Below are 25591 nucleotides of genomic sequence, written 5' to 3' on the forward strand. Positions count from 1 at the left end.
GAGGATCTATCTGGCAGGGCCATCAAAGCCCAGGAGGCTCTCAGTTACTATAGTCTGCTTGGAGGATGGGGCTCTAAGCAGAGGTGTGGAGGATGCCGGGTGCCCGGTGGGCCAGGCCAGGCACCACTGGATGGGGGATGGGAGAGGGCCTGAAGTAAAGAAGTGTTTGCAAGGGGCGGGGGGGGGGGGGAGGGAGGATATGGGTGAGATAGGGGGCCACAGAGCCAAGTGAGAGAGGCTGGCAGTCCTCAGACCATCTCCTCAGCAGGCACGGCTCTTTGTCTTTCAGCCGACTCCTGAGGCATCGGTGCTGTTAGGTCTCATGGGGAGACTGCGATTCCCAGGCTCAGGAGTCTGTCTGAACCTTCAACACTGACTTGGGGAGTCTGGCTCTTGGTCTGCAGCCTGGAGTCTACAGTAAAGAGACTCCTCAGAGTTAAAAGGCCAGAGTGTGGGGAACATAGGTCTTCCTGGAAAGAAGCGTGAGACTGGGGTCCAGTCACCCCACACGGTCAGTCCCTCCACCCCTCCAATCCTTCTCTATGTGTAATTTGGGGTAGCAAGCAAAAACCTTAGAAGACAGACCTCAAACCCCACATCCCCCCCCCCACCCCGTGGTGAGGATTTAACCCAGAACCTCGCATATTCCAGACAAGCGCCTTCTACTTCACTCTACCTGTAGTCCTCGGAAAGCTCCTTTGTAAAACTGGAGGAGCATGAACAATTGCTTCAACTGGTTTCCGAAGGACCAAAGCAGGAAGGGGAGGATCTCGGGCATCAGCGGGACCATCTTTGCATGCCTGTCCTGTCTACTGAGAAGAGACTCCTTCTTATTCCCAGCCCATGACCCCAGCTCCCAGGTGCTTTTCTGCAGACCAGTGGAGAGCAAACGCCTGTTCAGGTGGAAACTTCAAAGGGGATTGACAGACATTGAGATAACACAGGGTCCCTCAGGAGGAGACTATGGTTTTAAATCAGGATGGGTGCCCTGAGCAGGGCAGGGGTTGACTTCTACAGGTCAGAAGGGGTCCATGCGGTTGGTACAGACACTAAGGTATATTCTAGCATGTCCCGGAATGGATGATACTCAGGTTTAAGGTGAAGCTTTGCTTTTGATTGCGCCTTGCTTAGTAGACAGAGAGACATGGACTCCTTTTGTAGCAAGGACTCATTCAACCACAGAAAGGTTCAACTCTTCCAGGAAGGTGAAGTCACCCCTGTGGGTGTTCCAAGTTAGCAATAGTCCTGGAATTTTGGTCTAGATGAGAGGCAGTGGTCCCCCTGGGAGAACCAGAAATGCCAGCATGTGGGAAGATGACAAGGATGTCATCATTTACCATCTGAAAGAGGATGGCCTGAGGCTGGAAGAAATGTGCCTGCATCCCAGCCTAACTCCTGCCTCTGGCATGACTGTCTCAAGCCTAGACCCAACACTGACCCCAGATCTGCGGCCATCTTTACAGTTATGTGACAGGAGGTTGTCCTATGGCTCGGCTTCCTGCCCAGAAGTGTCCTCTATTGTCTAATGTAAGTTCCTTATACCCCAGTGGCATAGTCTTCGCTCTGATTCTTCCCTTTGTGTGGATAAACCACTTCTTCCCTGATGCTCTCGTTCCACTCTGAGTCTCTCCAAGAACACAAATACCACCATATCCATGCTTGGAGATTGGCTCTGAAGTCTTCTCATCCGTCATCTGGCTTGAGACACTTATTGCCAGAAAGACCTTGTACTCCTCAAGCCCTCACAAATGCGTGGCTGATAGTGTCAGCATAGAGGCTGGTTCGGGTGTTTCCTGCAGCTTATACACTTCCTAGGACTGATCTGGAGTCAGTCCAGCGCAGTACATACAGCTGTCTAGTGGATCATGGGGACTCAGAGCTAATACACATGCCTCCACTTAAGCGGTGTCAGGAAGTGGAGGTGCCCAGCGAAGGCCACTGGGGACAGTCTGAGGGTGACCTCAGGGCTGGAATCTGAAGAGTACATGCTCTGGGATGGCAGGTGCAAAGGATGATTTGGCCTGGTGGAGATTGGGGAAGGGGAGAAACCAGTCCCGTCAGTAGCCCTTCTCTTTAAACCCCTCACTTCTTCCCGACAAGGGCAGTGGCTTCTGAAGGAGGCAAGTGGGACCTTGAGTGTCTTTGATGCTATCACTTCAGAAGCCCCTCCTATCTGTTTGCTTCATCCCCGGACTGCCTCTAAATTAGCAAAGATTCCCACAAGACAGTAGGAAGGACTTTGACCTTGTGCAAGAAGCACTGAGTGGTTCTGCCAGAGCCTAGAGGTTGCCGCTGGGGCCCCTGGGAGGAGCTGAACGCTCCTGACTCGGAGGCAGCCCTGAAACATGACACCTGTTTCAACCACCGGACCATTTCCCGGCCCCGCCCCTGGAGCCTCAGTCACACTTGCCCCTCCCACAGGTGGTCCACTCTTGGCTGCCCGTGTCATTTAGTAGTGTAGCTGGTCCCTTTGAGCAGGACCTGGGACAAGTGTTAGATCATCTCAGAAGCTAAGTGGATGACGGGGCATCTGAATAGGGGTTTGGGGGAGTGCCCGAAATAGCTGCCCAGCTGCTCAGGACCAGGCTATGCGGACAGTTCCCTCTCCTGTCTCCTAGGCAGAAGGGTTCAAACCCACCCTTGTACAGGACTGAGGTCACTGCATGCAGAACCACTCTGTGCTGGTCACACTAGTTACAAATGTACTAACAACTTTGGCGTCTTTACCCTGAAGACCGGAAGGAAGCTCAACTCCCCCTACCTCCCAGGGGTGGGGATGGGGTGGGGATGGGGTAGGGTTGGGGGCAGAGCTTCACCGTCCAGGCTGCCTGTGCAGCCCAAGACACTAGTCTCTAGGCATGGCTTCACCTTAGCCTCTTGCCCCCCCAGTGCTGCAGCCAGTCTTGGAGGTGGTGACAGACACTCCCTGGCTGGGGCTGTTTCCTCCTGTAGCCCATTACATAAGCTATGGGGCTAGGCAGAGGGGTTACCCCCTCTCTCTAGAATCCCCTGGAAAGCCAAACTTTGAGCAAATCCTTCCCTCCCACCAGGGAGGCTGAGGGGGAGGGATCTGAGAAGACAAGGTTGAGGAGGGAGGAGGGGAAAAGGAACTGCAGGCTACATTCCAGCCTCACCCTTGGAGGGATGTGACTTGCCTCAGTTTCTCTCCCAAGTTCCAGCTTCTGGACAGCCTTTACCCAAACTTGTGTTCTGTTCTCGCCTCTCTTCAATAGCCTTCCTAGTCCAGCAGAACCAAGACTTCACAAGGAGGTCACCCGGCAAAAGCAGCCCCCCACATGAACTCAGCATTTGGAAACTCAGGTTCAGGTTCATCTAGGGAGTTCCAGGGACAGGGTAGAGCCTGGCCCTACAGAGCTGCTGGGCACTGGCTGGGGTCCAGGGCAGGTCTTGGAGCCCCTACCCTTTTGGCAGGTAGTTACCACTGCCTGCTCAGATTTCTGGACCCTCCCAGGGGCCAGCTTCCTGGACCAGTAAATCAGGCCTTGCAGAATGCCACCCACCTAGACAGGACGGGTAAGAGCCTGCGGGGTCGCTACTATGGGGCTGGGATGAGAGATCAATTGGGACCCAGCCTGCTGCCTGTCCCTGTCCCCTCCCAAGTTTCAAGGAAGACATTTATAAGGGCTGAGCCGGGAGCCCCTCTTGAAACAGCACCCAGGGAAACCTCTGAACTGGAACAGACAAAAATGATAGGCACCTACCTAGAGTGCGGGAAGGGTGTTGGCTGGGGCAGTGCTGCGGTTGCCTGGTGAGCAGACCCTGCCGCCAGCCTCGGGGCTGCTTGGCCCCGCCGGCCTTAGCCACTGGCTGTCCTGGCGTGGCGGCAGCGGGCGAGGGTGCGTATGTGTGTGCGCGCCCCGAGCCACTGCAGCATCTCTGCATCAGGATGCGCTCCTCCCTCTCGCAGGCTCCGCTCACTGGCTGGCTCGGCTCCTCAGCCAACGCTCGGCCGGAGATGGCTTCCTCTGCCCCCTCCCACCCCGCCGTCCCCACCCTCCTGGCTTTACCTCATTTGCTGTCATTTAAGGACCAGGGAGTGAGCCAGAGCGCTGCCGTCTTCCATCAAGCTTGGCCAGCTCCGTGCCCAGCCCAAAGCTGCAGAGGGGCGCTCTGAGAAGGCACAAAAAAGTGTCTCTTGCTTCTGAAATTCTGGAGACACAAGGGCACCCGGCGTCTCGCTTCTCTCCTTACCTAGTCCCTTGTTAGAGAATGGGATCCACAGCAAGCCTCCAATTTGCTGTGCGGGGCAGCTGTGAAGAAGGGCTCAGCCTCCATTATCCCGGTCCCCTCGCCCATCACGTTCCTTTTCCTTGTATTTGCCCAGAAGTAACATGGAATTTTGTCGTTGTTGCTGTCAAAATGGTTAAACTGTAAAAGACATTAAAAATAGCAAAAGTCTCAGATTCTTAACCCATTCTTAACAAATTTGAATACCCACCTCTAGGTTTATATTTTCACTTGGGTTGTGAGAATTAATTTATGAAAATGAGACCACAAAATACATCGTAATGTGCAAAATATATTAACTATACAATTGAGTTTGGACACCTTTGTACACGGGTACCCCTAGATCCAGCCCTCTTTTAGACAGCAAAAGGTGAGACTTCATGAAAAGCTGGTGGGTCTGGAGTCTTTGCTATTGATAGGATGTGTGTGTTTGGCTAAGTCCCCTGCCTCCTTTGAGCCACACTGGTAACCTGCAATGGTTAAAGATGGCTGAGGCCTCTGCTAGCTCTGAGATTCCAGGGGTTCACCCTGGGTAGGAGTGTACCCCTCCTGCCCTGCACCTGTCGTGTGGTGACATGCTCGGGAAGACTGAAGTCTGCAGGCAGAGGGACCCACCATCTGCAGCACCAGTCAGCCCTGACAGGCTGTCACTGTCTTTTCACCCCACTTGGGTTGCCTGCTGTCCAGGGCCAAACTGGCTAGTGGCCCAGATGCTGCAACAGCTGGCAAAGCTGGCCAGCCTCTGAGTTTCAAACGTGATACCTGTCAAATAGGAACGCGGCTCCTGTCTTGCTGACTGGCCAGTGGCTGTGGGCCTGGGGAAGAATGAGGATCCTAATGCTTCAGAGACTTCTGCCTCTCTTCTCTCAGTGCCCCGCAAGGGCGGGCACACCTCCAAAGCACAACGTCTTTGTTCTGATACAGAGATGCCTAAACTCTACTAAGATGTTTCTCAGGTAATTTTTAATTAAATTTGTGACTAGACAGTCATATCCACCTCCTCCAGGGTGGCCTATCCCCGATATCATGGTCCTGTCTGTCTGTCTGTCTGTCTGTGACAAGTTTGCTGTTCTCAAGGTCCTGAGTTACATTACACAGCTAACATCGCCCAAGTGAGACGTGCTCCATCCACTTAGAGGCTCTGCAAGGTGTTTCCAGCAGAAGACAGTAGGAGGCAGGTCCTTGCCAAACAGTGATGTGCCTGCTGCAGTGAGCTGATGAACCATGGTCTGGAAACTGTTTGCAGAATTGTTTTAGACGGAGACCGCTGTCTTTGTTGACTCTATTTTAGGACAACTGCTGCCCTTGTGGTGGGGATCAGGTCTGGGCCAGGGGTGTTATTAGTGTCAGCAAATTTGTTCTCAAAGGCTCTCTCAGATCCCCTTCCAGCCAACTTGCCCCACTGCAGGTGGATCCTGACCAGCATAGTAGAAATATTTATTAAGCCAGGATCTCAGTTTAGAAAGACAAGTCCAAACTTGTGCTGAGTGATCAGCTGAGCCTGGTCCAGATGAGTTGCAGGAGTGGGCACCAGGGATCTTCAGTGCCAGCCTCTGGCATGCTCTCATTCTGGGAGAATGCCTGAGGTAGGTATGTGAGGATCCAGGCAGGTCTTTGTCATGAATTCTATTAGTTTGGTAATAGCAGAAGTATTGCCTGTCTCCACAAGGCCAAGGGCTGTGCTAAGAGCATTACCCAATATACTCTAGGAGGTGTTAGTCTCCTGTTCTTCCCCCTCCTCCTCCCCTTCTCCCCTCTGGTTCCCTCCTCTCTTCCTCCTCCTCCCTCCTCTCTCCCCCTTTTTCTTCTTCCTCCTTCCTTTCCTCCTTCTCTTTCCCCTCCTCCTCTCCTTTCTTCTCTTCCCCTTCTTCTTCTCCCTCTTCCCCTCTTCCTCCTCCTCCTCCCCTTCTTTGTTTTTTGTTTGTTTGGGGTTTTTTGTTTTTGTTTTTGTTTTTTTTCAAGACAGGGTTTCTCTGTGTAGCCCTGGCTGTCCTGGAACTCACTCTGTAGACCAGGCTGGCCTTGAACTCAGAAATCTGCCTGCCTCTGTCTCCCAAGTGCTGGGATTAAAGGTGTGAGCCACCACTGCCCAGCCTTCCTCCTCTTCCTCCTCCTCCTCTCCCTCCCCCTCCTCTTCTTCCTCATTTCACCTGTGATGCTGGCCATATGCAGCTAAAGCAGCAGAGTGGCTGACCTCCAGTTCCTGGCTTAACTCTCTGCTGAGGATGCCAGTTGTCTGCTTTTGATGGTAAAAGGGGTCCAAAATAGAGGGCAGGGTCATTTTCCAATTGGGGTACCTGTCAGAGCCTGAAATTCTCAGGGTGGTTGACCATCAGGGACAACCCTTTTTAACATGGAGAATCAATCAAATTCTGAGATGTCCAGAGCACTCAGTCTCCAAGCTGTGTCTCCACAGACTCCCAAATGGGGTTAGAAAAGGCTAGCTGAAGATAGCCAAGTGGCTAATCAAATGGGCCACTGTTTGGACTGTAAGCATTTGGTGTCCCCTGGGGAGGAGGCTCAGGAGGCATCCTGAGGACCATCCAATCCTCCCAAGGCCATCTGCCCTTCTCTGTGTTAGCCCTACTGGATCAATAGCACCTGAGTCTAGAGGAACTCCATCAGCCCACAAGGGTCCAGACCCAGGGACAAGGCAGAAGATTAAGACCTTGCTATGGCCTCTTGGCACTGGCAACTTTGTATTCTCTTTCCTTACCAGCACTGTTCCCCCCCCCCCCCATCTTTTCTCTTGGCTTCTCTAAACCAACAGCATAGCTGCCTCTGGTTTTAGATGCTACACGCTTTTCTGGAGCTCCCAGGAGGCCATGCATGGCTGCGTAGAATGGCAGGGCCAGAGAATGGTTTATCTTCAAAGTACTTCTAATCTTTGTAGATGCTGTCGGTGTAGAATGTGACTTTCCGTCCATAGCCATATCGACGTGGCAGCAAGAACTGAAGACAGACAAGCCTGGCTCGTCACCCTGCTTCTGAGCATCTGTGTGGCCACAGACAAGTGACCCTCACTCCTATCTGAAAACAGGTCAGCACACACACTCAGAGCTGACATCAGTGCAGAGGTGCAGAGGAAGGAGCTAAGTCCTTTGGCCTTCAGGAATGGAGCCTGCTCAACTGTAGCACAAGTGCCCACGACAAGGAACATTTCCTACTTTCTCCCTCTTGAATATGGTGGCAACAGTTCTGCCACTGAGAGAACAGGCCATCCCAGCTCAGCAACTCCTACCTGGACCACTTCAGGCAAGGCACTGAATAAGACTTGATTACTCCACGATCCCATTCTGTTAGGAGCAGGTGTGGCGGCAGTCCTAAAGGCGCCAGGGACTGTAGCTAAGTCGTATGACTTTCACCTGACTTCCTCATATAAGACACAAACATCTTGAGTGCTGCGCAGGTGTACCAGGATACAGGTGAATCCAATTTGGTGGAGATTTGCCCCTGCTGCCCTGATTAGCTGAAGCTGTGTGCCTGGTGAGGTGGCGTGGCCTGCTGTGCGTGGATGGGAACTGAGAGTATATAAGAGTGAGAGGCCCGGGTTAGAGGGAGGATTATTATTCGAGAGAGGATTACTATTAGGGGGGAGATATAAAAACAAGGGAGATATAAACAAGGGAGATATATGGAGAAAGAAGAAACAGGACTGAATAAACGTGTGCAGAAGGATCCTGTAGCAGCGTCGTTCTTCCTGGCCAGTTGGGCGCTCGCAAGAAGTGGTGCTGAAAACCCGGGAAAAGAAACATCTTCAGGCAAGAGCGAAGACCCCCTGCTACAGGGAGGATTCAGAACTGCATCACGGGGAATGGTGGTAAAGAAGTGTTCCTGTAAAACAGACTGTTGAGAAGGATCCGGCGTGGATTCAGAACTCTTCAGCTGGGGAACGGTACTGATGAAGAGAAAGAAGAAAGATGAAGACTGAATAAACTGCTGTTAGAAGGACTGGTGGTCGTGTCGTTCTTGCTGGTCGAGAGCAGATGCGACATTTAAACGCAAATAAATTAATAACAAAACCCAAGACAGTCCCGCCTATCCTTGAACTGTATTGTCACCTACAATGACCTTGGAATTGTGATTCTCCTTTCTCTACCTTCATAGCACTGGAATTAGAGTTGTGCACCACCACATCTGATTCTATTTGGTGCTAGGGATGGAACCCAGGGCTTTGTGCAGAGTAGGTAGGCACACCCTCAAAGGAGGTGCACTTCCAGCTTCCATCCCTATAATCTATTCAGTAAAATAGGAATGATTTTTACTTCTGTTTAAGATGGTAGTATGGCTATGTGGTTAACCAGTTCTTTTCCTCTCCTCTCCTCTCCTCTCCTCTCCTCTCCTCTCCTCTCCTCTCCTCTCCTCTCCTCTCCTCTCCTCTCCTCTCCTCTCCTCTCCTCTCCTCTCCTCTCCTCTTCATTGTTTCTTTGTTTGTTTCTTTTCTGAAGACAGGGTCTTACTATATAGCTCTGGCTGTCCTAGAACTAGCTCTGAAGACCAAGGTAGCCTCAAACTCACAGAGATTCACCTGCCTCTGCCACTCCAGTCCTGGGATTAAAGGCCGTGTTCCACCACCACCCAGCTTCTAGTAAATTTCTAAAAGGACTTCATGAACTGTCAGCTGCTATCCAAAGTTTCCATTGCTATTTTCTTGATCATGCAGTGTCTGGATGGAAAGGTCATCTCACCCAGCCCCCATCCTCCTACGTAGCACGGTGCCTGGTCTGTGACAGAAACCCAGTAAACATAGCTGACTGGGTGAATGGCAGGAAGGTGGGGATGGAGTGGGCAGAGGCAGAGAAAGGCGTCGGTGGGACAGAGAGACATGCCTCCTAGATTGGACTGCACAGGTGAGAGAAAGTCGGGGATGTTTTCCTGGCATGGGGTATGGGGGTGGCAGAAGCCTGGACGTGTGGCCTGTGCAAGGGGGACTTAGTGCCAGGAGTGAGGTTGACCTGAATAGGAGGAAATCTTCGTACTCTATCCTTGCATTTGCCTTCCTAATTTCACTTAAGAGCCTGGAGGGGTCCACGGCCCAGAGGGGCCTCATTATTCTCTTTGCCATTTCAACCCTGGGCTCCCGAAGCTTCTTTTTAAGGCTTATAATAGACAATGCTAATGCCATTATTAATATTTAATGGTAATGATGCTAATAATGCCTGCATTTATGTGGTCTCTCCACATAGCTCAAAGAACCCTGAGTTCTTTCTTTCTTTTTTTTTTTTCTTTTTCTTTTTTTTTTCTTTTTGAAACAATTTGGCTATCACAGGCAGTGGGAGGGTGGAGGACAGGGGTAAGGCAGTGGGGAGGGAGCAAGGCACTGGGAAGCTGGAGCCAGCAAAGGCAATGGCCAGGCCAGGGCTGCAGAGCAGCGGGGTGGAGCTGCACTAGGAGTGGTGCTGGTGTATCCTGCCTGAGTTTTGTCCTGCATTGAGATCTGAGGAGGACAGCCCTTGTACAGGCACCTTTTGGTTCTGGCAAGAAGCATACTCTCTGGGGTGGGAGAGGAAATGAGGCAACGGGTTTAGGGGTAGCGATGATGCTGAAGTAGACAGGTAGCCTTTGAATGTTCTTTGTAAAAATGCCTTTATTATCTATATAAATTCTATATAGTAATGGTTTCGTTATGACATTTTCATACATGTGCATAATGGGTTTTGATGTCCCCTTTGCTACCTTCTCTTATTCCCCTCCCATTCCAGCCAATCTCTTTCCTCCCCTCAACTAGCCTTCCTTCTACGCTGATGTCTTCTTTTTATTTCTTTTTTCTTTTTTTTTGGTGGTGACCCAATGTGTTTCATCAGTATTGTTTACAGGCACATGGTGAGAGTTTGTTTAAGAACATGGGCATCTTATCATCGCTACGCTAGTGACGAAACACCTCTCCTCCCGTCCCCTCTGTCATTAACCCCGGTTTAAATTCTAAAGAAGGAGTGGGGTCCCATGAGTTCATCCCCCTCCTGGGAAAGGATGGGCTCTAACTTGTGCAGATCAGGTAACCACAGACGCTGTGAATTCAAGAGTTCAGCAGCCATGTCACACCCAGAAGTTAGGGTTCCACGGCACTTCCGATTCCTTCACCTCTTACATTCTCTCCGTCCCTTTTTCCAGGATCTTTTCTGAGCCTTGAAGAGGGCAATGGAGATGTCCCAGTATGCCTGGGCATTCAACATTTAGCCTTAGAACTTTGACTTTGACTTTGACTTTGGCAATGTTATGGGCACACCATGCAAAACAACAGCAACAGCTTCCACACTAGGACCTGTAACCTCTGCAGATGTGCTTGCTCCACAGGAGACTCCAACCAGGACAGCATCAAATCTAATCAGAAAGTGATTCTTAACCCACATAACAGACTTGCCACGATAGCCCTAGTGGGATCATTGCTCTTGCCATTTGGCATTGTGGCTGACAGGGTCCTCAGCTAACTGAGACTTGATAGCAATTCTCCATCAGCACTTTCTAGCACTACGAGGACTAGCCAACAGGAAAGACGCTTACAGCCCAGTTCCCATACTGCAAGCCAGGCCGATGGTGTCTTCACTATCTAGTTCTGATGAGCAAATGACAGCTGTGACAATTGGCTGTACTGTCTTAGGAGCCTAAGGGAATTCCTCTGTAGAGAAGTAGCCCATCTCTGTACTGGGATTTTCATTTGATAACCTATGGCTTTTGATCAGCTTCATCCACCCATACAGGTCAACCCTGTTCAAACTCTTCGTTTTGTTTTTATTGCTTTTATTTTGGGGACTGGGAAGATGGTTCAGATGGTTCACAAGGACTAGAGTTTGGACTCCCAGAATCCTCATAAATGTCAGGCAAGAGTAGCAGTCGCCGGTAATGGCTGAACTTGGGAGACAGAAGCAGAGGATCTCTGGGGCAAGCCATCTACTCGGACTAGTTGGAATTGGTCAGCTCCATATTCAACGACAGACCCCGATTCTATAACCACAGCGTGGAGAGATGGGGTCAGGAAGATGGACCAGGGGGTAAAGTTATTTGCTAGTAAGCCACAGGACCTGAGTTTGATCCATGAGACCTGTGTGGTGGAAGGATAGAGTCAACCCCATTAAGTTGTGCCCACATACAGATACACACAGGCACACATAAATAAATAAGCGAATGAATTTAATTTGATTAAAGAGTTCTTTTAAAGTGAAGAACAGTTGAGGCAGACACCCAACATGAACTTTGAGCCTTCACTCACATGCACACACATGTGAACCTACATTCCCAGTCACTTGTGTCAATATGCGTATGAATGTGAGTGCACACATGCATACCATACACACATACATATACAATTATTTTTAATTAGCTTATCAATATCAGATCTCATTATGGCTTGATCATGCATTGCTAGTTTTGGTTGACCCTCTTCTCTCTTCTCCTTCATCCTTTTCTCTCTCTCTCTCCGTTCGTCCCTCACTGCGTTAAGCTCGGCACCCCTTCCACATTCGTATCACATCTGCCACTCTCCTTCCTTTAAAGCATCCTTTCTCTCCTCCTGGTCCCTTTTTAGTTTTCTGTGCTTTACACATACATGTTCCCCGACAGTTGCTCATATAGAAAGTCAGAAGCTAGGATCCAATATGAGAGACAACATGGTGTTCTTTTTTTTGGGGGGGGGGGGCCGTTGGGTGACCTCCCTTGATGTTTTTCAGTTTCATCTATTTTTCTGAACATATAATTTTTCTTTACAGCTGAATAAATTTGAATTGTATATGTGTTCCCCATTTTTGAGTTTTTCATTCATCAGGTTCATTTCATTGATAGACATTTACCCTGTTTCCATTTCCTGGCTTTTGTGAATTTATATTCAATATACATGGATTTCCAAGGGTCTCTGTGTAGGATAGAGTCCACCAGGTATATGCCTAGAAGCTGGGTCATATGGAAGGCCTATTTTTACTTTTTTAAAGGTTTATTTTATGTATGTGAGTACACTGGCACTATCTTCAGACACACGAAAACAGACTAGAAGAGGGCATCAGATCCCATTATAGATGGTTGTGAGCAACCATGTGGTTGCTGGGAACTGAACCCTGAACCTCTGGAAGAGCAAGCAGCCAGTGCTCTTAACTGCTGAACCATCTCCTCCATACTGCCTTCCACAGTGGATGCACTAATTTATGCTTCCACCAATGATGAACTAGCCTTCCACTTCCTTTCCACCCTCTCCAGCACTTCCTGTCCTTTGTACTTATCTGGACTAAGATGGAATCTCAATGTAGTTTTAATTTCCCTGATGGTTGAGGATGTTGAACATCTAAAGACTATTTATTGGTCATTGTATTTCTTCTTATGGGTACTACGTGTCAGTTTGTTATCCCGTTGGTTAATTGGGTTGTTTGTTTCTTTGGTTATTTATTAGTTAGTCTGGATATTAATCCTGTGCCAGATGTATTGCTGGCAAAGACTCTACTCTGTAGGCTGTATCTTCACGTGATTATCTATTTTCTTGGCTGTACAGAAGCTTTTAAATTTTGTGATATACCATTTGTGGATGGTTGGTCTTTTTCCTGAGTGACTGGGGCAGTCCTCTTGATGGACTGTCCCCTAGTAGGCATGGAATGTCCCTCTTTATCTCTTCTAAGCAGTCTTGATTGGAAATATGTTTTGTTAGCTATTAGACTAGGCACACCTGCATGTTTTCTACTTTCACTTGTTCGAAATATCCTGTTTTTATTCTTTCTTGGAGGCAACAAATAGATGCATCTTGTTGTTTAGTTTATTCTGTTTTCTGTGCCTTTAATTAGGAAAATGAGGCCATTAATATTCAGAGTTATTGCAGGAAGGTGAGCATCAATTCCTGTCATTTGGTTGATTTTGTATTGTTAGGTGTTCTCCCAATTCTTTACTTACTGCTCAACTATCTTCACCCCCTGAAGCCCATTCATTCTCTTTAGTCTGAAGGATTCCTCCTGGTGTCCCCTATCTTCACGGTCATTGAGTTCTTCAGCTGGCTTTCATCCTTATGAGGCTTTCTTTCTCCTTAGATTAGGGCAGATGGTTTGGCTGGCAATTACCTTAGTTTAGGTTTGCGGCTGCAGCCTTTTGGAACTTGAAACACACCATGGTGCACCTCTTTGACACATTTCTTTACCTAGGTGGACCTCTCTTTCCTTAGAGTTGAGGTTTTCTGTGATGATTGTATGAAAAGTATTTCCTGTGCCTTTAACATGGAACTCCTCTCTCCATGCCCATAGTTCATGGGTTTGGTCTTTGCTGGCATTCCAGGGATCTTCATTTTTTCTGTCTATAGCTTTAAAAAGTGTTATTGCCTTGACTGAATGCACCGATTCCTCTGCCTGATCTCCAGGCCCTGGTATTCTACCTTCCCCCGAACTACTCTACTGGTTCGGCTTTCCGCTGTGCTTTAAATACACACTGCATTATCTATTTTATGTTATGGGGTGCGTACTACGGCATATGTCTGGAGGTCAGAGGACAGCTTGCAGGGTCAGCTCTCTCCCTTCACCACATGGGTTGTGGGGACTGACTCAGGTCCTCAAGTTTGGTGACAAGAGCCTTTACCCCCTGAGCTATCTTGTCAGATTTCCCTTTGTGCTTTTTTATTTGACTTATTGAGATTGCCAGCATCTTTTCAGTTTTCCCCCTCTATTTCTATCTTGTTATTGAATTCCATTTTCATAGCCTGCCTTGGCTTCCTCATTCCATTCAGCTGTTGGTGCTCTTTTGGGAGTTTATTCATGTTCTATTTCATTTTTTCAAGCATATCTATCATTCTTTTGAATTCTTTGGAATTTCATTTAAGCCCCTCCCACTGGGGCCCAGAGGAGACGTGCCCCCTTGGTTCTTTAATATTCCTTCAGTTCTTGAGTTGAGACATGCCCATCAGGAGTTAGATCACTGGTTGATTTTCTTTTTAAATTTTAGGTCACCTTTCTTCTTTCAGTGATGGAGTAGTTGTAGTGGGATGGAAGTGCTGACTTCCTCTTTTGTGCTGATGTTCTCCATCTCAGTTTCCCCAGTGAGTAGTACACTGTCTGGATCAAAAGCCACTGTCCAGGAGTAGACCCGTCATGAAAATGGGGCAAAAATCCACTATAAAAAATGATGATGACCCTCTAAGCTCTAACTATGTAGGGAGTAAAGGGACAGAGAAGCGTTGTGTGTGGTGATGCTTTTGTTGTTATGGGTGTGCGTGGAAAGAAGAGAACAGCAAGATTAATGATTTTCAATGGGATGAAAGAAAGTAAAAGAGGGGTGTGCATAGAAGAGGAAATGGAAGGAACAAGAAAGTGGGTGGGGGCCAGTGATAAGGGATGCTGGTTAGAGAAAGACTAGAGAGAGACCGGTAAAGATGCTATCAGATAGCACAGAGCAGCCTCACCTCTCTGGATGCTGAGGCACAGAGATCTGGAAAACCAGGCCATAGTGTATTCTTTTTTTTTTTTATTACATATTTTCCTCAATTACATTTCCAATGCTATCCCAAAAGTCCCCCATACCCTCCCCCACTTCCCTACCCACTCATTCCCATTTTTTTGGGCCATGGCGTTCCCCTGTACTGGGGCATATACAGTTTGCGTGTCCAATGGGCCTCTCTTTCCAGTGATGGCCGACTAGGCCATCTTTTGATACATATGCAGCTAGAGTCAAGAGCTCCGGGGTACTGGTTAGTTCATAATGTTGTTCTACCTATAGGGTTGCAGATCCCTTTAGCTCCTTGGGTACTTTCTCTAGCTCCTCCATTGGGAGCCCTGTGATCCATCCAATAGCTGACTGTGAGCATCCACTTCTGTGTTTGCTAGGCCCCACAGTGTATTCTTTAGGAGAGGAGAAGACTAAAAAGAAATGGTAAGAAGAAAAGGAAAAAGCAAAGGAAAAGAAACACAAGGCAAGAGTAAGGTTGAGCTGGTCTACTAGAATCACACTGAGAATTAACAAAGATGCAACATGTTCGGAGGGAGAGAGCTTGATATAGATATAGGACATGAAAACCATGTTGGCTGATTGCTGGGTTTTGTCTGGACTCTCCTCTGTGGGGTCACCCACAGTCTTACTTCAGGGATCCTTTTCATGGCTGCAGTGAGCATCAGTACTTGGCATGACCCAATCAGGTCACTTTACTACCATGGGTCCCTCTTCAAATGTCAGTAGAGGCACACTGATCCTGAAGGGAGGCTGGAACTGGGGCCATTGCTCTTTCACCAGGACTCAAGGACAGGTGGGTCCCAGCCTGCAGCTTGGCAGACTCCTTGGCCACACCCACCACCCTGAAGCTTGTTGGCTGTGGGCTGTTGAAGGACCCCAGGAAACCCAAATCCCAAGCGATAACTGTCATTTTTATGGGCTTAGGCTGGCTTAATCCAAAAACCCACAAGTCTTGGTGGTTCCATGAGATAAATAGTAGATGTGACCGATGTCTGTAATCAGTTGACTTAAGTAAGGACTAGACCCTTTGGTAAGGGAATGGGGCTTTATCTAGGCCTTAAGACCAAGTCTATATCTGTACATAAGGTCTCAGGTGGCTGAGCCTGGCCTTGAACTCTTGATCTCATGTCTCCACCTCCCAAATTCTGGGATTACATGTGTATACCACCAATCCTGGTTTTTTGTAGCATCAATTCCTGCCTGAGACTTTCCAGATTTCTGGCTTTTCTATTCTCAGAATGCAGAGTAGCCAGGCTCCATAGCTATGGAAGCCAGTTCCTTAATGTATAGCATACACACACACACACACACACACACACACACACACACAAAATGCACTTTGAGTATACACACTTCTAGTCCTTGATTGAGTTTTTTGTTTGTTTGCTTTTGTCTTTTTTTTAATAGTATAAAAATGAGGTGCATTCAATAGAAACCATACTGCGCCACCACGTCCGGCTTGACTTGCACTTTCAATCTGAATGGGGTTTATTGGGATATAGCTCATTGGAAGGCCAGGAGTCACCCTCTGTGCTGTGGTTCTGTTTTTCTGGAGACCCTGATTGAAACAAAGTCCTTCCCAGCTCCCTGTCTTGGGCATCTTAGGCTGCTATAAGAAAATACTCTAGCATGGATATCTTAAATTCAGATCTTTACTTTCCCACCATTTTGGATACTGGGAGTCTAAGATTCAATGTGAATCGGGTGAGAGAACTTCCTGCTTTGACTCCTCCTTCAGGTCAGAGGTCAAGCTTCCCCAATACTTAGATTGTGACATTATGATTTCCTTCCTTCCTTCCTTCCTTCTTTCCTTCCTTCCTTCCTTCCTTCCCTCCCTCCCTCCTTCCTTCCTTTCCTTCTTTCTTCTTCTTCTTTTTCTTTTCTTTTCTTTTCTTTTCTTTTCTTTTTCTTTTCTTTTTTTCAAGACAGGGTTCCTCTGTGTAGTCTAGATTGTCCTGGAACTCACTCTGTAGACCAGGCTGGTCTTGAACTCAGAGATCTGTCTGCCTCTGCCTCCCAAGTGTTGGGATGAAAGGTTTGTGCCACCAGCACCCGGGAACATTATGATTCTTTAGTCCATGCTTTTCAGTTCACTTCAGCCAAGTTGATCCACTTACCCTTTCTGGAAAGAGCTGGACTCTCCTACTGCGTTGTCTTTGTACTGCTTCTGGCTTGGAATAGTGATCTCCTTTATGTTCACTGAATAAACTTCCCCTACTCTCATGAATTAGATCCACATCAGTCCCTCTGGTTCTGCCCTTATCACATCACAGGCTACCACTGTATTGTAGTGGGTATCTTCACCACTGCATCTTATACCATTGTCCTCTTGACTCAGTATCTGATGCTGTGCGCATATTTGACATCCCTTTCTCTTTAGGGGATCAGGATGGCAGCAGATGGCATCATGTTTGAGGCAAGGGCTACTTCTTTTCCTACACTGGTACTGGTTCCCTGTTCGGCTTATATTGTACAAAGTCCTGTGAGCAGGTGTAGTCAGTGCAAGACCAAGTCCAGAGTGGGGCTGAGGACAGAGATGCAGAAGGTGGAACTGACTAGAGCATGCCATTTATGAAGGCAGATGATGTAGTCTTCATAGCTTGGCAAGGGAGTTCAGTTTAACACTCTGTTCACCATCTCAGTCTGGTGTACTATGTGACAATGTAGCCCAAAGGATCATGAAGGGCTATCCACCAGGATCACAGAGCCAGCTGGGTGCACCAGGTCCCTCTCTGTCAAAAGACTGTGGGGAGATATAGGCTGCCCTGGGAGGGAAGGATGAGGTCAGGGTGGGTTTCATGGGCTCAGCCTGAGGAGTTGCTCAGAGGCTGTGCACTGTGGGGACTAACAGGGGATGGCTGAACCTAGCTTGAAGCTCTACTACTGATAAAATTAAGAGTAAGTTTTAATCAAGGAACTTGCTTTGCAGTGAGCACTAGAAGTGTGTTATTCCTGGGAGCTGGGTGGTGTTACCACACTAGAAACAGTACCTGGGTTAAAGGGAATTAGGAGCAAGTGATCCTTTGTTCCCACCCCAGAGAACCAGACCTCCTCAGCAACGTTAGTCTCTGTCCTTGGCTTTTTTGCCAGAAAGGGCTGGCAGATATCTGTGAGCCAAAGTTATACAAAGAAACCCCGTCTCAATATATATATATATATAGTATTAATAAAAATAAAATATAAGGTGGAGCCCAGCATTGTGTCACATGCATTTAATCCAACATAAAAACGGGAGGTAAAGACAGACCAGAGCTCTGAGTTCCAGATCAGCCAACGATACACAGTGAGACCCTGTCTTAAAAACAAAAACACAAAACAAACAACAGGGGTATCGTCTTTGTGCTAAGAATACATTGTGATTTTTAAACGGTGTAAAAAAAAATCAGAATACTTCCCAACAATGAGAATAATATTCAGTTGACATCTCGTGTTCATACATGAGGTGGATTGGCTCATGGCCACACGCCCATGTTTCCTGCCACTGTGGCTGATAAGTAGTTACAATGGAGGCTGTATGGCTCCAAAGGAGAAATATTCATTGCCTGGTGCCTTAGAGAAAATGCTTGTCAACCTTTGAGTCAAGACATTTCTCTGTCACATGGAGCCTAGACCCAACACTACGGGCTATCAGTCACCGACACTTAGGAACTGGGTCTCTTCTGCTTTAGCTTAGAGGTTGTCAACTAGTGAATATTTGGCAACGTCTAGAGACATTTGGGGTTGTCAAGATAAAGTGTGTGTCGGGGTGGGGCGGGTGTTGGCATCTCCACAGTGAAAGTTAGGATGTTGCTAAGGATTCTTCCACTCTAAGGACAGTCCTTCATACCCAATTCCCTGACCCCAAATGCCCCCCAGTGCTGGACTGAGATGCCCTGTGTGCCACATCAGCGGACAGAGAGAGCCACACCCCTGTAAGTTACCTGTGCTGAGGCCCAGACTTAACTTCCTCTATCCTGGAACTTTACAGCTGGAAGCTGGTGAGCACGAAGGAGGACCAGGAAGGGCTGTGTGGGAGAAGTCCCCTTCCTGGGACTCTGTGGCTCTTATACCTGCTAGGATAGGACCCAGGGTGAACCTCAACAGGGGCTTGGGGACTTGGGTGGGTGCAAAGTGTGTTTCCTCAGTTCTGTGGGACCCAGCACAGGTAGGTGCCCATTGGCTTAGTCAGGTAAGCTTGACCCTGGAAAGAAAGATGATTATGATGAACTCCAGGCACAGACATGGATGCTGTGAGGTCCGTGGAAGCACTTACTAGGACAAGGTGAGCAGGGGGCTCGAATTCAGATTCAGACGCAAGGAGTGTGAGACTGGGGGAGTGGTGGGGAGGAGGCTGGCACGGATCCACCAGCCTTCTGGGAAGTGTGAGGAACAGATGCTGCGGCTGTCAGATGAGAGAGGCTCCTGGCACTTTGGGAAATTGCAGAATTAACAAAAGGATGGTTGCTTTGAGGGAGCACAAGCAGGGGGCACGGGGTGCACAGCTGGGATGGTCTCTAGGGACTCCCTTTCCCTGCAGGCAAGGAACAGGGCTTCTCTGGCCTAGCCTCTGGGCTGCTTATGGACAGGCGGGCGGGGTTGGGGGAAGGGAGGGCAGAGGTGGCTGAGTCATCTCTGGCTTGGGGCCAGAACAAGGTCAGGTTAGAGTTAGAGCCAGGGCCAAGGCTGCCAATAGCTTGGAGTCTCAACAGTGACAGGGCTGTCTGGAGGTCATCTCATCTATCTTTCTGCTTTTGGACTCAGCCCAGCAGATGGCATCTTGCCGACAGAGGACCCAGGCAGAGGGGTCCTCAGCAGGAATGAGAATTCACCAGCTGTTATTTGCTAAGCCCCTAGAAGCAGCAGCCAGATCTGTAGACAAAAGGGCACGTGTCTGAGGGTGTGCAGGGAAACTGCATTTTGGGGGAGGGGGGATGAGGGGAGTGGGCAGCCAAAGCAACTTCATCCAGGACATCAGCATGGCTTGCAAGAACAGTAGCTCATGCTGCTGCAGGGTCTAGAGGGGTGGGGCAGGTTGGATGGGCTGGGTGCCACTGAGAGGCAGAAAGGTTGGGCTCTGTGCACTTAAACTTATTAAAGGTATAGGAAGAGAGAAAGTTGATAAGCAATTCCTAGTGCGGAAAGTTCTAATGCAATTTACAATTAACTTAGATCCAAAGATAGCACTTCCTAACACTGAAGTGTGAGATAGATACGCGCCTTAAGAGCTGTCGACTTTTTCCCAGGTGTCAGAGACCAGTCTGATCTGGCGGTGGGCTGGTCCTCCAGCCCACTGGCCTGGCCTGGTTTTGTCCTGGCTGTTTGGCCCCAGTTATTTCTTGCCCCCAAGAACTGCAGCAGCTGAAGTATAGGGTGGTTGATTGGGGCAAGAAAGCCAGGGATGCCTGACACTCTTAACGTCGCTGGGGATTGGGAGAGCCCCTAGCCAAGCAGACTGCCTGCCCATCTGGGAAATGAACTGGCTATCTCTTATGTCCATGACTGGGAAGGTGAACCAGGCCAGAGGGCAAGGAGCAGCAGACAGATGCAAGAGATCACGCCCCTCATTTGCTGAGTGCCATTCCTCTCTGTCAAGCCTCTCCAGGGGTAGCTGACAGATGCGCCACGGAGGAGGGCAGGGAGCCTCTTTCTCATTGGCCAGCATCCTGGCCACTTTCCCCCTTCCCTGCCAGATTCCCCCAGGCAGCCTGCATTGTTAGCTGGAGGTCTTGGGGGACAGACTTCCAGGCGAGGAAGCCCGATGTGTGTGTGTTGGTTTTGTGGAGAGAGTCTCTGAACCAAGAACCTATTTGGCTAATGAAGTCATAATTACTCCCGACTCACTAATAGGATGAAAGCTGGGGGGCTCAGTTAAAAGCCACTGATGGGCCCTTGAGAGTCATCTGATGGCTCTAGAAAGGGCCTGTAGAGCAGGAAGTGGAAAGGATTGGGTATGGGGAGAGGAGAAGGTAAAAGAGCTGCACACAATACATTGCTCAGAGGCCCAGTGCTGGTTGAGTCTAGTTAGCTCTGACTACCTGCCTGTGCCAAGCATGGCCACATGGGAAACTGGGGAAAGAATCTGAGGCTGTGGCTCAGAAGGACTTTGGTTTTGTTGTTCATGAATGTTATGTTCAGACCAGGTAGTTTGGCAGTGGTTAGCTTCCAACTCTTCTGGTTGTTTAAAGTTGCCATTTGCAAGGTAGCTCAGGCTGAACTTGAACCACTATGTAGACATGGCTGATTGAATTGACAATGGTATTTGCCAGTCTCCTTCCCCAAGGAAAGGTGTTAGATGGGAGGAACCCTCAATCTCCTGCCCACAGTCTGTAAATTGCTCCCAGGTAGAGTTAGGCTCCAAGTCAAAGTGTAAAATGACTCAGGGGAGTAACTCCCTCTAATTCCATCAAAGGCAATGTTGTAAAACTTTGTGGCAAGAACACCAGCTAGGTCCTCTGATCAATGACCTGGGACAAGCCCAGGTCCTCTGGACATTTAGCCATTTTCCCTTCGGTCATGTGGGTTCTACGTACACAGCCAGGCGAGTACTGGAAGGACTGGGAAGGAGGGGTGAAAGATGAATGGTGCTTTTAGATAAATGAGCATGGGGTCTTAGGCCTGCACGAGAGCTGAGGTACATGGGGACTTCAGGAAAATTAATTAACGGGGCTGCAGGACAAGCCTCAAGCTCACAACGTCATCCCGGCTCCCACCCCACGGGCATGCCTACATTTTAGAAAGGCAGATGTCGCCCAAACCATTCCTCACACTCTGCTTCCCCAAACCACACAGACTAAACCACGAAGGCAGTTTACAGTTTTATGCCGACAGCCTAAATACCAATGGCACCTGGTTGCATTGGGGACCACACTGGTCTCCAAGATCAGCCAACATGAGGATATGGATCATCTGATGTAGCTAGTGAGGAGTGGGCTGGGAACCACACAGGTGTAGGAGGCACAGGGAACTGGCTCTGCTCTCCAGGGGGCTGCAGCCTAGCTAGGCTTGTACTGAGAGCCCAGGGCAGCAGCGGGGAGCAAGAGAGGAGAAAGTTCTTAGGCTAGGTAGTGCTGGGGTTGTGAACGATTGGATTGCTAAAGAGGGTAGGAAGGGTCTCTGGAGGCAGAGTTAGGACTGGGAAGGACATTTTTGTAGGCAGGAGAGAAGAAAAGTGAAATTACACATTGTTCTTGGGATCCCGTCTTAACCAAACTGATCTGCACATCAGCCTTTGTTGTAGTTACAGTAGCTGTCCCTGTTTTGTGCATAAGAAGATTCAGCCAAAGAGAGGTTAAGTAACTTGTCTGAGACCACACAGCTAAATCCTGATCAACCTGCAGGACCACAGCTTTTACTCCGGCTCATGATAGGCTTAGAGGAGGACAGGACCTTACGGCTGTCCCTGCCCTTGTTGGCTACGCCCCAGGATTTCTCGTGGGCATGCCTGCTGCTACAGGGTGAAGGAGAAGGGTGGATTGCTGCCGGAACAGATTGAGAGGTTTGCAGAGGCTGCTGCCCTGGCACAGTGCCCTTGAACCAAAGTCTTCACAGCTGAGATGTTCATTCACGCCCCAAGTGTAGTCTTGGAAGCAGGGTATGTGAGTGGGCTGGCCTGGCTCCTACTTCCGGCACTGTCCCTTACCTTGGGTGCAATATCTTGCTGTTTGGAGTCAGTTTTCTCAGCCTGTAACAGGATATAGCTGCCTGCTTCACAGGGCTGCTGGAAAGTTAAAAGGGATGGACCTTTTAGGGTTGGTGATACAATGTAGCCTTAGAGTGTTTGCCTAGCATGTGGAGGGCCTGGATTTTGATCCCCAGCCCTGTAAGAAAACAAAAGAACAGGGACCTTTCACATAAAGCCCACATCACGGTGGTAGCTGGCAGCATCCCCTTCTCTTACTGTGACTGTACTGTCCCCCAAAGACCATCTGGTGCCCTTTTGCCTTTATGCCATCAGTATTATAGGTGGCTCAATTCCCTGCAAGTTGCAAGGCTTGAGAAAGTCAAAGCCCTGCCCACATTTTTTGGGGGGTTGCTCTTGAGGGCTCCAATTCAGATTCCCCATTCTCAACCTGCCTCTCTATCCAGATATTGAACTCACCAATTTTGCTAAAAATTTCTACTCACCCAGGGCAAATTCATGACTGAAGTAGGGTGACTATACAGAGGGCACAAGAGGTGGTGGCTTCTCCCTCTTCCTGTTCCCTCAAGCAGCAGCCAGTATCACCTGCACAGGGACATGGGGAAAGTTCTCATAGCAAGCACCAGAGCTCAGATACTAGACCTGGGAATTTTTACTAGCTCCCACTTCCAAGAGAGTCTGGTATAGCTGGGTGGAGAACCACACGTAGGTAGACAGCATTGCTCTGATCCTTCCCCTGCCTGTCTCAACTACTCCAATGATTCCTCCAGACTGCCTAGAAGCCTCCAATCTCCCTTGTATTAATCAGGACTCTATCACCCACCTCCCTCGTCCCACACTTGCCATTTGTCAGCTCCCAGTCGACTCTAGGTGCTTTTAAATCCGTACTGGGAATCTTTGTCTGAGAGTGAAATCACCCCATGTTCTGGCTGTTGCTGGCTCTTTACAGTCAGGATGCCTTCTTGAGTTTATTGCAGTGAATTCTCAATAAGCTCAAGCCAGCGATCAGGGTCCATGGGTACTAAGGCTGGGTCAACCGTGCCATGCTTCTCTGTGCTGGGGTGTAGACAAATCAGTAGCAAATTATGGTGTAGGGATGGATGTGAAGGTTGGGGCTGGGCCGTTGGGCCGCAGCTGTGGCTCCAAATTGCTATGAGGCCCACTGCCTAGTCCTTATTCCAGCAGGAACTGACATCAAACAAATGGGCCCTGATGCGTTAAGTTGTAAGTATGGGGGAGGGGGACCTGCAGTGGCCGTGTCTGCATTTTTGCATGTAATATACTGCTGAGTCGTGGGGATAGAATGAATTCCCTAATTGCAGTATTGGGGGCAGCTGGGAAATAGCTCGTACAGGCTTTGCTCTTAATAAACATCCGAAGATGGCTTGTCTCCTCCCTACTGGGTCTGTTAAACCAACTCCAAGCTGGAGATTAGCATTTCTAATGGGCTGGGAGGCGCAGCCTTCAGGAGACAGGGATGAAGGATGACATATTCAGGGGTCCCCCGGGTTCTTAAGAGAGGCAGGCGCTTTGTCTGGCCTCCACTGAATGGAGGTTGGTTTGCCTCAGATAAGGTTTGATGCTCTCTTGTCTCTCTGCTTCTGTTTCCTTGGAGGGCTCTGCACACTGGCCAATGGACCCCATCACTCTGAGGTCCGGCCTGAAATGTCACTCATTCAATATTCACCTATCCAGTACCAGCAGAGAAGAAAACAAATACTTGAATTTACCCAGCCATGTCTTTCAAAGGAATGGAGGTCTCACTCAATCAACTCAATCATTTACTTCAATGCCAGGCATTGGTCTCTGGAAGCAGAGATGGGGAAAATGTGTGTTATACTCAGGGCATTCACAGTGTAGGCAAACAAATAGAGGGTTGGAGGGATGGCTCAGTGGTTAAGAGCACTGACTGCTCTCCCAGAGGTCCTGAGTTCAATTCCCAGCAACCACATGGTGGCTTACAACCATCTGTAATGGGATCTGTTGCCCTCTTCTGGTGTGTCTGAAGACAGTGACAGTGTACTCATATAAAAAATTAAAAAAAAAAATAGACAAGATAACATGTCCAACCCCATGGTGCATGAAATAAATGCTAGGGAGATACAGTGAGGGGATCTGAACCCTTAAACACAGAGCTGTTGGGAAAGATTACTGGAGATGGTGTCACCTGAGCCGGTGGCTGAAGATATGTAAAGCTGGATGAATTCGTATGAAAGGTAGTCCCAGCTATTCTGGAATCTGAGATAGAAGGATTGCTTGAGTCTGAGAGTTACAGACTGGCACAGTGACACCTGTATAGTAATAGGTATGTATATATGTATATGCATATGTATGTGTCCATGTATATGAATATATGTATATAGACATGTGTATAGACAGGTAACCTAGAATATTGGCTACAGCTGCCTTTAGCTGGGAGGGATGGTCTAGAAGGTATAATGAGAAAAGCATTTAGAGTGGCCTAGAATCCAACGTATAAGGCCAGAGGTGGGAGTGGCTGGGGAAGACAGTCGTGAACAGAGCTGTGGGCCATGATTTGTTCTGTGAACCCATTTTTCCTCAGGACTCTCTCGGCTTGAACCAAAGGTGAGACAGTAGCAAACGGACATCTGGCACCAATTTCAAAGCTATTTTGTTAATGTGGGAGTGGCAAGATGGTTCAGAGAAAGGGTGTGACGTGTCAGTGAGTTACCTAACAGTTCAAGAGGAGACACACCTGGAGATACTGGCCGAGGTCTCGTGAGACAACGAGTGCTCAAGTCAGCGGTCCCCTGTGAAGCCTCTCAGGAGAAGAGTAAGCCACAGGGTTGGGGGTCACCTGCTGATTCTTTGCTCAAGAGAGTTGGGTGTACATTATCCGGTGATCTTTTTGCTTTCGTTTTCCATTTCTACTGCCAGTACTCGTTCTGCAGAGCAGAACCTCCTGCCTTGCGCCAGGCTGAGGACGAGGAGAGGATAGGGCAATGGAGGAAGAACTGTGATAGGAGACAGGTGCCATCGCCAAGTGCTCGCCTTGCCCCAGCCTCGTCAGCACGCTGCTCTTTAGGTGGTGTGCGCGCACCTACACTGAACCAGCAGATGTCTCCTTGACCATCTCTATCCCAGCCACTTTGTGTTTAGAACACAAAGATGTACAAATGAGTTTTCCAAATAAAGAGCAACTTCTAGATGGGGGCTCAATGGTGGGATTCTGTAACGGAGAACGCTGCCTGGAGCCCATGGGAAAGCCTTTGATTCCCCTCCTTCTTGCTATACAGCCCAGGCTGACCTTGAACTCACTAAACAGCTCAAATCCTTGAACCTCTTGCTTCAGCCTCCTTATGT

General features: G+C 48.8%; 1 protein-coding gene and 1 long non-coding RNA gene across 5 annotated transcripts in view; one reads left to right on the forward strand and one right to left on the reverse strand.

The window, feature by feature from the left end:
* The window catches only part of Cntn2 (contactin 2), a 33827-nt gene extending 29576 nt beyond the window's left edge, over positions 1–4251 (reverse strand). The window contains exons 1-2 of one of the 3 annotated variants that reach the window (XM_006529362.2): positions 4213–4251; positions 4029–4131 (exon numbers count right to left, since the gene is read on the reverse strand). The gene's annotated coding sequence lies outside the window, so the exon portion shown is untranslated. Of the gene's footprint in view, positions 1–3722; positions 3985–4028; positions 4132–4212 lie in introns of those variants that run through there. The other 2 variants (XR_878318.2, NM_177129.5) reach the window with 2 other exon arrangements.
* A 4761-nt stretch (positions 4252–9012) lies between these two features.
* Positions 9013–25450, forward strand: Gm51646. 2 transcript variants are annotated; one of them, XR_003948001.1, is made up of 3 exons: positions 9013–9098; positions 24831–25061; positions 25166–25450. It is a non-coding gene; the product is annotated as a predicted gene, 51646 (long non-coding RNA). The 2 variants fall into 2 exon arrangements; XR_003948000.1 differs by lacking the exon at positions 9013–9098 and adding an exon at positions 20631–23491.
* Positions 25451–25591: the final 141 nt, after the last annotated feature.

This window comes from Mus musculus, chromosome 1, assembly GCF_000001635.26.
Source record: "Mus musculus strain C57BL/6J chromosome 1, GRCm38.p6 C57BL/6J".
Classification (NCBI taxonomy): Eukaryota; Metazoa; Chordata; class Mammalia; order Rodentia; family Muridae; genus Mus; species Mus musculus.